Here is a 14,366-nt window from a genome sequence, read left to right on the forward strand (position 1 = left end):
AGTACAAAGCAAGTGGGGTGGTTTTATCATATGTGGTGGACATGTGAGGTGGTGAAAGATTTTTGGAAGATGGTTCATGAACTTTTACAGAAAGTACTGAAGAGACAGATTCAATTCAAACCAGAACTATTTTTATTGAATATATATCCCAGTGACTATACAAAAGAGACAAGACATTTGTTGGCGCATATCAATACAGCAGCCAGAATTTTGCTTGCACAGAAATGGAAACTTCAAGAGGTGCCTACGAAATCAGACTTGATCGGTAAGATAATAGAAGCTGCAGAGATGGACTATTTATCCCAAATACTAGTGGAGACATCAGAAGAAGAAAAAAAGAAATACTGGGAAAAGTTATATATGTGGTTAGATACTTTAAAAATATGGAGTGAATTTTGATCTCCAGCTCCTATAGTAGATATCTTAAAATGCTGTAAGTATTAGAAACATAATTAAAATGTGATGGTTTATAGGAGAATTTTATAATCTGAGAAGGTATGTGGCATAATTGATTACACTGTATGTAACAATACTTTATGTTATGGATCATTCAGGATGGACTAATAGTGTATTGTAAATGATAATGTTCTTTCTTTATTCCCCCTTTCCCTACTCTTTTTTCTTTTCTTTTCTTTTCTTTTCTTTTCTTTTCTAAAACCAATAAAAAACGTTATATCTGGAAAAAAATCATTCAAGGAACAGGTGTCCCACCACTGGTCACTGCTGCTGATTCTGCTTTGGGCCATGTATGCAGCCCGAATGCCCCCAGAAGTAAAGTACATCATTTTCTCTATGCATGTTTGTTCTTCCCTTTGGGCATGTTAACTGAGTTCCTGGCTGCCTATGGGAGACAAGAGAGTAAAGAATTTAAAAAACTTCCCAGTGATGAGAGTTTGTCACACTCTGCTTGGATTATTACGTAATAATATCTGGGATACACATTAGCTGAAAGAACTGAAATGTCATGGTTCCTTCTGGCTCCATTTTTATAGATGATGTTTTACTTATCTTCAAATCAAATAGCAAAGTAGCTGACGGTAGTGATAGGGTGCATATGTTTCTTACAAGACCAATCATTTCACATTTAAGGTCTTTTTCTTAAACAGAACCATCTAAGTTCAGTTGCCTGTGATTTGTGATTTTAGTCCTAGAACATAATCTTTCATATCTACTGTATTTAGCTCTTCAGATTCCCATTCCCACAAATAGCATTGCAGGTGTGGGCATCTGCTATTCTCTTTTCCAATGAATAATGATGCAAAGAACTGATTTCACACTTCCTTTATCTGCCCTCACTAATTCATCCAGGCAGGGCCTTTTTTGAGCAGGAATGCACAGGAATGCAGTTCCAGCTGACTTGGTGTCAGGGGGTGTGGCCTAATATGCAAATGAGTTCCTGCTGGGCATTTTCTACAAAAAAGCTCTGCATCCAGGTATCAATCCACCTTCTACCAAATACCTCAGAGTCCACCTTACAAAGTTTGCTCAAATTGTCTTTGAGAGAAAGATGAGATCAGCCAGGCTCTCTCTCTCTCTCTCTGCTGAAAGAGTTGACTTTGCAGAGCCCACTTATGGATTATAAATGTCTCTAATGCATATTGAGTGTTTACTTGAGAATTTGGACTTCTTGTTATAGACTGGCCTGGAAAGAGATGACCTGGTTATTGGAGAACAAAGGTGACAATGGTGTCATGATCAGATCCTTACCTTCTGATGGCAGAAAGAGTTGCCTGCTCTCTTGTGCTCCTGGCAAGGTAGGAATCAGTAAAAATGGTCACCTTCAAACACTCATAGAACCGACTGTGTTCAAAAAATCTTTAGGGATCTTTCCTCTGACAGCTGCACTGTTGGTGGCCTTGTTGATCTGTGGAATAGAGCTTGGAGGAATTTCTGTAAATATAAAGAAGTTGAAAACGTGTCAGTCACTCAGCATGTGTACTGGAGATGATTAATGATCTGTTCAAGAAAACAGTGGTCTAATATGAGGACAACCTTAGCTGTCACACATTGCTATAAATATGTATTTATGCCTTCTATTTGCTGTCTTCAAATTGAAGAAATTATACTGCTGTATAAAATTAACCTTGGACATATCATTTTAAATAAAATGGTATTCCTACAAAAGAGATTATAAAATATTAGACAAAGTGTTACTCTTAGAATCCAAGCCAAAACTTATTTTTAACATTATTTTATATTATTCCTCTTAAATTTACATTTAATTAATGATTTATCCATCTCAGAGTTGTTTAACATAGCCCCCATTTAACTTCAGTTTTCACCAAAAAAAAGTTGCAACTCATTTGATCTTGAGTTTGAAGAGTTTAGAATCCCAGATCACTTTTAAAGCCCATATGTCAATTAAAACACCAGATTAAGTTTTATCAAAATTGCCACCAACAAATATATTACATCCCATCTCCACAGCTGTAAAACATTTGGATTATGTTCACTGAAGTTTGAAATATGTCAACTTGCACTGTAAACTGAAGTAAAAAAAGTATTACAGCAAGGATGCCATTTCAGTAAAATGGATGGTGCTGGTAACTCTGATTGGCTGAAGAGACTCTTTTGTAGTGTCTCTATTCTTTGCTATGTGATTTTATAAGAGGAAAACCAGATATAATTTTATAGTATAAATTCAGGCAGAATAATTTACTAGGCAGCATTCCATTCACCTAATTAAGAGGACATCAGAGTGCCCCACAAATCTGGGGGGGAGGGGGAATTGCCGACACAAATAAATTGCTTTATTAGTCTACTAAAACTAATTAGAAAATGATAAATAACACCAATTTTGCTAATAATAAATGCCTTGCATTGGTCAATAGAGACAACATTAAAACCTTAAATATGAAACTACTATTGACATTTCTGCAATAACTTATTAGAGAACAATCTGCAGGATAGTGGTTCATTAGATGGGCAGTTAATTTGGATTATTTATTTCTTCTGTTGTATAAAAATCTGTATGGAGTGAAGGCATAGCAGTATTTTAAGCACTGCTGACTTCACAATGATTATACCTGGAAAATTGACATTCTAGAGAACTGGAAGACTGAATTCACTTAATGATGCTGAGTCTGTATTAGAACTGTGCTTCACCACAGAATACTGGGGAGTAACAAACCCAAACAAAGAGGTGTATTTTACGTAAACCCAGGCTTTCAGATCACCACATTTATATCTTACCTTTCCTCGAGGGATTCAGGGCAGTTTTCATAAATCTGTCCTGGATTATCCTCACAACAATCTTTAATGTAGGTTGGACTGAGAAAGAAGGATTTGCCCGTAACCAGTGAACATCCAGAATGAGTGGTGGTTTGAAGCAAGTATGGGACAGGGCACCTTCACCCATCTTCCAATTATTTCAAATGGACTTAAACTGATTAGCTAGCCTGTTTAATCATTCCAGACACTGACTTAAAAAAAACATTATTTGGAATATTTCTATGCCACCTCTTCAGATTCCTGTTTGAGGCAGCTTGTAAATAAAAAAAAAACACATTGAGCATTCGGGCTTATGACCCAGTTGTCAGTTACTTTTGCTGTGCAATCAACAGGGCTTTTCCCCTCATAACAGAGATGGAAAATAGGATCCCACCCCCCTTAACAGTATTATTTGCTCATTTTGCACCTCTACACATATCCTTACCTTCAGGAGCTTAAATATACTCATTTCTCTAGCTTCAATAGTATTTCAGAGTATCAACACTACATTAAAAGAGACAATAATTTAACATTAAGATGTTAATAACTTAAAACATAATAAATGTCTCAGTACTTTTAAATGCCAGGCTGCTCAGTCAATTAGAGCCACACACTATGAACATGCATTACATCTCAAGTCAGAGAAACCACTGTCTATAGGGCAAAAGAGGAATATAGATAGCAGAACCGTTTCCCCATTTGTGTCCCACAACAGCAAAGAATGATCTAGGGCAAGGTTTCCCAAACTTTTTTCCCTCCGTGGCCTGGTTATTTTTAATACTTCTGCTTCATGGCCCACTAAAATTTGGGAGTGGAGCCAGGAGACTTTGGGGGTTGAGCTGGGAGACAGGAATTATGTCATTTCCTGTGGTATCACTTCCAAGTCAAGGGCCAAGTGATATCACTTCCAGGACACACTGAAGCAAAACTCCACCTCTTCCTATGATCTTACTTTCAGGGTACTCCCCCAAACCTGCCTCTTCTTCTAAAGTAACTTCATTTTCAGAAAAATCTCTCTGAAACTCATGCTGAGCCAAAATGGGGGTCAGGCAGCTGTTAAAAGCAGGACCAGTAAGATGGTGCCAAGTTAACAGTACCATCACTTCCAGCGCTGTTGAGATATACCACAGTAATCTCCAATAATCTCTTTCTGGCCCACACCTCTCACTCTCACTCTCACTCACTCACACAAAAATCTCATAGAAAGGCCAGCTGGCTACAACTGGGGGTGCCAACTTTTCATTGGCAGAGCTCCTATGTCTGCAACAATAGTATGATAAACAGAAAAGTTTCATCAAGTAAACATTGAAGGAAAGAAAGAAAGAGAAAGGGAAAGAAAGAAAGGGAAAGAATGAAATGGAAGAAAAGGAAAAGAAAGATGTGGAAAGAAAGACATGGAAAGAAAGAACATAAGAGAAGCCATGCTGGATTAGGCCAGTGGACCATCCAGTACAAAATTCTCTCACACAGTGCCCAAAAAGCACCAGAATATCCACCAGTGGAGCCAGGGCATTAGAAGCCCTCCCACTGTTGCTTCCCCCCCACCCCAGCACCAAGAATACAGACAGAGCATCACTTGCAGGGAAAGAAAGAAAGAAAGAAGGGGGGGGGGGAGCAAAGAAAAAAAGCCTTACTCACCATCAGATGACCCCAGCCAGCAACAATTCTGCCCAGGAGTCATTTGGTTAAAAAAAGAAAAAGCCCTCCCCACCAATCCTGGCTGAAAAAAAATCCCCCCCTTCTTTGCCGCCCAGACCCCCCAGGGAAATCTCTCTAAAAGAACATACTGCAAGGCACATGAAAGCTCATACCTTGAAGAACACTTAATGAGCCTAAAGTGCCAGTGGACTCCGGCTTTTCTCTCAAACACTGGGAGAAGGGAAGAAGGAAGGAGAGATAGCCCAGCTCCCCTCTGCACAACACAGAGACGTTGGGGGATAGAAAGAAGCAAGATGGGGCTCAGGCTTTGCAGCCTGTGTCATTCTTCAACCCTAGCTTTTCTCTGCACAACATGGAGACATTGGGGAATGGAAGTAAGGAAAACAGAGCTCAGGCTTTGCAGCCTGTGTCAGTCTTAAAGCCTAGCTTTTATCTGCACAACACAGAGATGTTGGGGGATGGAAGGAAGGAAAATGGAGCTCAGGCTTTGCAGCCTGTGTCAGTCTTCAAGACTAGCTTTTCTCTGCACAACAGAGAGACAGGAAAGGAAGGAAGCAGAGCAGAGCTCCTCTTTGGCTTTTCTTGTGACCTGGTATTGAGGCTTTCATGGCCAGGTATTGGGTCATGATCCTGCAAATGGGAAATGCTGATCTAGGGGTCTACACAGGCATACACACCATACATTTATTAAACCAGGTGTCCCCAATCCCTGGGCCGCAGACCGGAACCGGTTTGTGGCTTGTTGGCAACCGGGCTGCAGAGTGAGGCAGAGATTTTCACCTACTATCCTCATTTCAAGACCTCCGTGGGGGGCAGGGATAAGGTGTGGGCATGGGGGCAGCCTGGGGCAGCAAAAACCCTAGCACCCCCACTCCCACCAGTCCGTGGGAAAAATTGTATCCAGAAAACTGGTCCCTGGTGCCAAAAAAGTTGGGGCCACTGTATTAAAGGAACATAAATTGTTATGCTGTACATTCATTATTTGAAAATATCTTCCTGGTTGTCATGCAGGGGTGAGAAATGCACGTTATGAAATTTTCTGTTTTAAGCAACTGTGACAGAAAGAACTGTCCTCCTTTGCTTAGAGCTAAGGGAAGGGAGGAATTTGGATCAACTCCACCATAGGCTGTGTTCAGAGAAGAAATTGCATTATCCATAGAGGAATAGATGGGAAAGAAAGGGAGAATTTATAGCACCAAACGTTTTAGGACATTTGCATTCATATCTTTCCCCCCCTCAAAATACTTAATGTCTTTCATCAGAATCTCCAGGGCACTGAGAGCTTTTCTTTGTAGTAATCTGAAGACAGCTCTCTGAATACAATACAAGGGTTATTTGAATCAATACCAATAATTAGGATATCAGACAGATTTTTATGATTAGACAATACAGCTGTATCCACAGAAGTGCTGAAGATGGAATCAGTGAAGCTAAGTAGATAGTCTAATCCACTGGTACACTATGAGCCAATGTTAGCCCTGAACCCCCTCTCCAATGACACTGGACTGTTATGGACTATGCCAGGCTGGCACCCATGCCAGACCAGCTATAGGCACTTGGCCCTCATCTACTATACAGCATCTAGCCAGGCCAGGCATGACATACTCCTAGTCTGACCTGCTATATTGTGCCCACTAGCCTGTGCCCACAAGGACACGTGAACCTCGGACTGTACTTCATCAGCTAGCTACTCAGTTCTGCAGACCAGAAACTGTACCTCTGTCTCAAAAATGACAGGATCAGAATCAGTCCTGAAAGAAGTCATGTTCGTGAGATGTTCCAAGAAGACAACACACTCTCCCGCAAGCAGCCATGAAGAGAAGGTTTCTTCCTCAGGCTGCAAAGCCTGAGCTCCATTTTCCTTCCTTCCATATTACAGAATCCATCATAAGCTTTGGAGATGCAAGTACAGCTGCCTGACTGTTAACAAAGGACCAGACCAATGTTGTTCTCCAAGATAAAGGAATCTTCCTGAGACCCATCAATGAGAATCTCTCTTGAATATCATTAAGACAATTGCTCATTTTTAGCCACATCCCGTCACCCATCTTCCCTCCTCCCAATCGCTTTTGTTCTCACATTGTTTCTTCTCAAAGTGTTACAATAGTAGACATTAGACCCTAAATTGACCACTTCAGTTCCTTTGGTAAAATATGGTTCACATCCAGTGAACCATCATCGCCCATCAAATTCTCTTTCCACAGCTCTGGGAACCATCACTGGGCAGGCTAATCTCATCATGAGACCCTGCCTTGAGATATGAAATTGACTATATAAGGCTAACTTTTCGGCCATTCAGGTGTACCTTGCTGCCAGAGTTACCCCCAATCCTGATCAGTTTGGGTCCCTTATTGCGAGTGACGCTGGTTGTCTCTTGCTCCCCCTCCCTTACTTCATCTTTGCTGAGGAAATTCCCTTCTCCAATCATCAGACAGGTGTTAGTATTGCCCATTCATTGCAACTACTCTTGCTAATTCAAACATACCTATTATTTTCCCTACCTATTTTTCCTAGATCTGTATGTGTGATAATAATTTGTGTTTCTTTGTATGTTTGAGTGCTTTCTAATAAATTCCATTTTTAGTTAAAAATCTCTTTATTTAAATGGGCTCCTGAGGAGGACTGACTCCTATACACATGGGTTATCACTCCCATACAAGTTTGCCATCTTTGCCCACCTACTTAAAATTCCCCCTCACCTCTCTTGAGGGCAAGTTGGTTAACACCAAGGGCACCTTCTGAACATCAGGCATTAGTCTGTTCATTTTTTGGTTGATTACTATGTGCCAAGGCAGTGCTTGCTTAAAATTTTCACAGAACAAGAGAAACAGGTCTGATTCTTTTCACTCAAGAGACATTGAACAATAATATTAGTTTACAATGAGTCAGATGTAAGATTACATTTAAGATTAGGGATGAAACAAACTGAACCACAAAGCAAAAGTTGTCACAAATTTTGCCTTGTTTGTAGTTAGCAAACTGAAATTCATGATGGGTCTACCATCATGAACTTCCACGAACTTTTAAAGCAGTTCATGGCTGTTCACGGATAGAGCAGAAAGCAGGAGTTTAAAAGCCACAAAAACAGCTGACCAGTGAAGATTGCACAAGAAAGCCTGAAAAAGCTGATTAGCATGGACCAGGCTGCTCCTCATCACTCAGCTGTTTTTTAGGACAGTGGTCCCTTTTAATGGGGTTTACAGGGCCACAAACCACAAACTGATTCAGTTCACAAATGAACCTCCTTTTTTTAAATTTATGGTTCAGTTTGTAGTTCAGCCATAACCCACAAAATGATATGAACCATGTTTTTCCAGTTCATGCCCATCCCTACTTAAGATTACACAACAGATACAGGGGAAGTTATTTCAAACATTTCAAACATTCAGCTGTAGACAAATATCAAAAGTACATATTGAACTAACAGAAAAATAGAACTGTTACTAAACAACAACAACCTGGAGCCTTTGAAAAGAATAAATTTAGTGAATGACATAAGGGCAAGGCAGTAATTGTCCAAGGATGTTTCACTAACTTTTGTGCAAACTCATTTCTTCCATATAACAATTATCATTTCTATGAAACTGCTGCCCCATAACAGTAGCATCACCATCAGCTGCTAGTTAATTTATCAACTGCTATGTGATTTAACAGTTTCTAATAACTGTTTTAGTGTAATTGTATAGAAGAGAAGAGAACAATCCTAACTGTGGGGGAGAAATCAGTTTATTCTATTTTCTGAACTTCTAATTGCCTCCATTCCCATGCTTCAACTGAATTTAAGAAAGACGTGAAACTGATTATATTAGAGCACAATTAGCCACTAGCCTAGTCTATCCCATTCTTAAGGGAAACTGCATGAAAGGAAACCTCTCTTACAAATAATGCATTGCTTTTGCTTTCTTTAATAGTCCTCTTGGAACCTGGAAAGAAAAAAATCAGAAGATAAATTACAGTCCACTTTCTGCTCTAATTTAAACTGGTTAATAAACAAAGAGAAAGCAGTCAATGTGCTCATTTTGCAACTGAAGCTTCAGTTACAATATTTTCCTGATCACTCTTGATCCACATGGAATGTCTTTTGAAAAATTGTTTTTCATCACCTTATAGAGTGTTCTCTTTTACAAAAGACAATGGGGATCATGTAAATACATTATTTCCCATCCAGTGACAATGAGGTGAGCATAACTGTATTCCAAAAACTGAGTTGGTGTCAATGGAAGCACTACAATCTGGTGTACAGGTGAATTCTGCAACCAAGATAGTTTCAGGTGAGTAGCCATTTTGGTTTGAAACAACAGAATAAAGTTAGGATCCAGTGGCACATTTAAGACCAACAAAGCTTTATTCAAGGTATGAGCTTTCGTGTGCAAGCACACTTCTTCAGATATAATGAAATACATACCAGAAGAGGAGGAGCTGGAGGAGCAGGAGATTGGATTTATACCCTGCCCTTCATTGCCCAAGGGAGTCTCAGAGCAACTTACAATCTCCTTTCCCTTCCCCTCCCCCCAGCAGACACCTTGTGAGATGGTGGAGCTGAGAGAGCTCTTCAAGAACTGCTCTTCAGCAGAACACCTCTGAAAGAGTTTGACTGACCCGAGGTCACTCCAGCTGTTGCATGTGGAGAAGTGGGGAATCAAACCCAGTTTCAGATAAGAGTCCACGCACAAACTGGTTCTTATATCCAAAGAAGTGTGCTTGCACACTAAAGCTCATACCTTGAATAAAACTTTATTGGTCTTAAAGGTGCCATGACACTAATTTTATTCTGCAACCAGATCTGTTGCTGAGAAGCGCTGCCTGATGTAAATGAGGTACCCCAGTGCAAATACAGAGAGAAGATCTCCTATTCTTGGTGAACAAAATGAAGTCTGACCAAAAGACAGGCCAAGACAACACTCCATCTAGAATAGGTAGAGTGGACCCAGTAGAGAGCCTGGTTTGATTGGTGCCTGCAGTCTGTATCTCAGCACAATCTCACCCATTTCCCCTCCAGCGCCCCTGCCCAAACGGGATGCTTCATGACATGGGAACTGCGGGTAAGTAGTATGCTCACTCTGATCTTCTGGAATTGCCAAATGTCTCTTCCTCCAGTCTATCACCTCGACTTTGCTAAAATCCAATCTAATGCATAACTTGATTGATCCTACCTTCAAGTCTTTGATCCCTTTTCGAGTGCCAGACAAAGCCCGGTAACAAATTATGCATTTCCTCTAAACTTATCATCCTAGCAAAATGTGAGAGGTTTCCCAACATAGCAATTCAAGATAGCTATCTATGAGACATCAATGACCCTTTGTAACTACCGACCCCCATCCTCATACCTCTATAAAGTGTGGGTCAGAACTCTCCCTCAGGGTGCATTCTGTAGGGCGCCATTTGCAGTCTGTACCACCCGTACTCCTGTAATTGGGTCTATAGGACACGTTATGCTGGTCGTTCGCACTCCTCTCCGTGTATTTTTCCTTTGGACAGACGTCTCTTCTTCTGGATCAGGTGAATATTACCTGCTTCAACAACCCTTGAATTCCTCTATTGATAACCTCTATTTTTCTTAGACTCTTGTGTGTGTGTGTGTTTATACAACATATGTGTGTGTGTACATATACACCCTCTTGACATATATTTTAAGTAAACACTATTAAAGATACAAACGTGTGGTATATTCTTGGCTGAAAACCCGAACTCCGTATTATTGAAAGCAAAGATCCTAGCTCCTAGTTCGCTCTACCAAGTCTCTTAGCTAATTTCCGCATTAAAAATAAGAGACTTAAAAGCATTGCATGTAACAGATCCACCTTAAAAACAAACAATTTGCCTATTTGTGATCTCAGTGCCTACCCCTGAAAATGCTTGGAAGAAGATTGTAGTAAGCAGTAGTAAGTTTTTAAGGTTGGATAATAGAGACTGGTTTCACTCCAAGTTCTCTGTCAAGATATAATAGATTTTCACAGAGCTTTTTTCATAGCAGGGACTCCCTTGCATATTAAGCCACGCACTCCTGATGTAGCCAGTCCTACTGGAGCTTACAGTGGGCCCTGTACTAAGAGCCCTGTAAGCTCTAGGAGGATTGGCTATATCAGAGTGTGGCCTAATATGTAAAGGAGTTCCTGCTACAAAAAAAAAGCCCTGGATTTTCATTAATAACATACCTGAAACATTGAATTTAACATTTTCCCATGTGGCTCCCTCCCCCCTGCATCAGTTCTGGCCCCATATTTTTTGTTTTATCACCTGATTTCTGCAATTATTCTAGTGCTTTCAGTTTTTGATTCTTCTTTTTTCTGTTATTCCCCAGGGTTATCTGGTTCTTTTGAAAGCCCTTTTACCTTAATCTTATTTTGGAAGCTGATTTTGAGTTGGCTTTTCTTCATGCATGTTTCTGTCAGTTTTCTTTGTCCCACTCATTCCCACCCACTCCAGGCCACTTTTTAATGACTGGACTGTCATAATCATCAAATCTCTCCCTTTTCTCCTCTGCCCTGAAAACAAGTAGTTTTAGGAGTTTGCTTTTTTTTAAAAAAATGTTTAACTAAATTGTTCAGGGTGGTGAGAACCAGAAAGGATTGTGAGGCACTCCAAAAGGATCTGTTGAGGCTGGGTGAGTGGGCATCAATGTGGCAGATGAAGTTTAATGTGGCCAAGTGCAAAGTAATGCACATTGGGGCCAAGAATCCCAGCTACAAATACGAGACTTCCAGAGTTGGAAGATGGCGAATTGACCCGCTTCTTTTAGGAGGAGCGGACCGGAGCTTTTGTTTTGGGCATAAAAGGCGATCCTAACGCCTGCTGCCTACATTTTACAGAAAGGGAACTTGTCTAAGATGTGTTTGAAGAATTTTGAGGGGATTTACTTTGGCTGGTGAGGAATCCCAGTGGGGTTCCTTTCCAGTTTTGAAGAGTCCCCAACGAAGAATTGCATTCCATCATCTACAAAGGGTCTCCGGGGCCATTAAATTGGCTTAAATTCATCAAGACCAACTTTCTATGGATTACAATAACATCTGAATGTGAATGGAATGGTGTACAGAAGAATAGACTTTTGTTAAGGTAAAAGATCTTTATCTATCACTCCGGGACTAAAATAAGACTTTTAAAATAAAAAGATTAAGATCTGGAACTAACTGTAAGAGCATAGAGTTAAGAAGAAGAAGAAGGTGGTAAATTTGGAATTTTGGGAAATTAAGCTAAGCAGGAAAGTGCAGAAAAATAACTTATGTTTGAAATACCTGTGGCTTTGAACCCCACCCCCACCCCCGACATAACAGAGTTGCTGATCTTCAAGACGACACAGGAAGTGACGTTTTACAACTATCGTGGGATTACCAAACATTGAGAACAAGACTTCACGGCCAGAAAGTCAGGAAGTGAATATTGAAAGAAGGGACGTCTTTAAGCCTCCTGGCCATCTCTACAATCAAAAACCATAAAGAAACAGTGGCGGCCATTAAAGAAGGGTAAAAGGTTTTAAACTTTTTAAAATAGAACAAGTTCTTTGGGGGAAGGAAAAATGTCCAAACAAGTTCAAGAACTGGATGCTATGGAGGCAAGATTGGTGAAGGTGATGAAAGAATTAATAACTGATACCAAGAAACAATTAACTAAAGAAATAAATTCTAGTGCTGAAGAAGTCAAGAAAGAGATTAAAAAAGAGATTGAGGATCTCAGGAAAGAGTCACAAGCAACAGCACAGAAGACAGAGAAGATTGAAGTTAGAGTTAAAGATCAACCTTGCCTTTACCTTTGCTGATTATGTTATTAGTAATCTTCTCATTACTGCCTTGTAGGCATCCCATACCATCTGAAATTCTATATCCTCTCTGTCATTTACTTGGAAGTACACTTTGGTTTCATTTTCTAGAGATGTCACTATTTCTTTATTTTGTAGTAAATCTTCATTTAATCTCCATTTTCTTGACCTTTTCAACAGTTTTGTAATCCACATTATTGGGTTATGATCAGCTCCTATTTTAGGTAATATCTCTATTTTCTTTGTTATAAGTCCCAAATCTTTAGTACCCTACAACATGTCAATTCTAGAGAAAGAGCCTATGTCTAGCTGAAAAGAAGATATAGTCCCGTACTACAGGATTAAACTTCCTCCATATATCTTCCAAACTCTCCTGTTTAACCAATTCAAAAAAAGATTTTGGCAATTTCCCTTCTTTATCATTTTTTTCTTCCCAGATCTATCTATCATATTCTAAATTGTTCCGTTAAAGTCCCCCATCAATAAAATTTGCTCATAGGTCACTTCATCAAGACGTTGTGTAATATTTTTAAAGAAAATGTCTTTAGCACCATTTGAGGCATGAAGTCCCACCAACAACGGTTTTTTTGGCATTTAAAGTAATTTCTACCACTATATATCTTCCATCTTTATCTTTAAATACCAATTTCGGGTCTAATTCTTGTTTAATATAAAAGACTACTCCTCTCTTTTTCTGTTCAGCCAATGTAAAAAATTCTAGTCCCAATTGTTTATTCCATAGAAATTTATAATCCTTTTGTCTAATATGCACTTCTTGTAAACATATTATATTACAATTTTGGTTTTTTTTATCCAATGAAATGTTGCCTTTCTTTTTTTGTGGTGAATTTAGTCCATTTACATTCCAAGATATCAATTTATAATCCATCATGGTGCAAATTCTTTATTTTCTTCATAAAATCTATGCAGTTTCTGTATATTTGTGATTGTAATCCTTTTCCCTTGAAGTTCAAAGCTCAAACCTTCAGGTATTATCCATCTGTACCTCATTCCATTGTCACGTAGTTTTTCTGTCAATTTTTTATATGCCTTTCTGTCAGTTAGCACTTGTCTTGGCAGTTCTTTCATAATTCTTACTCTACTGCCTCCCACTGTCAATGACTTTTCAAAGTTTTTATTCATGATCTTTCCCACCATTTCTTTTGTCATAAATCCTATGACCACATCTCTTGGCAGATTGTTCTTTTTTGCATAGAGTGAATGTACTCTATACATATAGTCATACATATTTCTATTCCCTTCAGGATCTTCCTCCAAAAAATCTGCAACTATTTTTATTATGTATTCTTTCAGGTCTGATTCTTCATCTTCAGGTACACCTCTCAGATGGATCTGAGTTTCCATCAGTTTGCAGTCATGAATTGTCACTTTTTCTTGGAATTTTAACAAGGTGGAGTCATGTGTTTTCACTCTCTCTTCCACTTCTTGTACTTTCTTTGTTATTACCACAGTGTCATTTCTGAGATTCTCTATTTCTTTTTTTAATTCTTTCTTTGAGTCCTCAATATCCTTTCTTATTTCTTTTTTAGAGGCAATAATAATTTCTTTCACCCCCTTCATTATCCTAGTTTCCATTGTATCTAATTGGGCTTGCATTTTCTCTATTGAAGCAGACCTATCATGAGTTTGTTTCGGGTCTGACATGTAAAAAAAGATCAAATTTTTTTTTTTGTCCAAAAACTTTTTTATTGAATTTAGTAAACATACAAATAAAGCAATCAAT

Source organism: Heteronotia binoei, chromosome 8 (assembly GCF_032191835.1).
Source record: "Heteronotia binoei isolate CCM8104 ecotype False Entrance Well chromosome 8, APGP_CSIRO_Hbin_v1, whole genome shotgun sequence".
Lineage (NCBI taxonomy): Eukaryota > Metazoa > Chordata > Lepidosauria > Squamata > Gekkonidae > Heteronotia > Heteronotia binoei.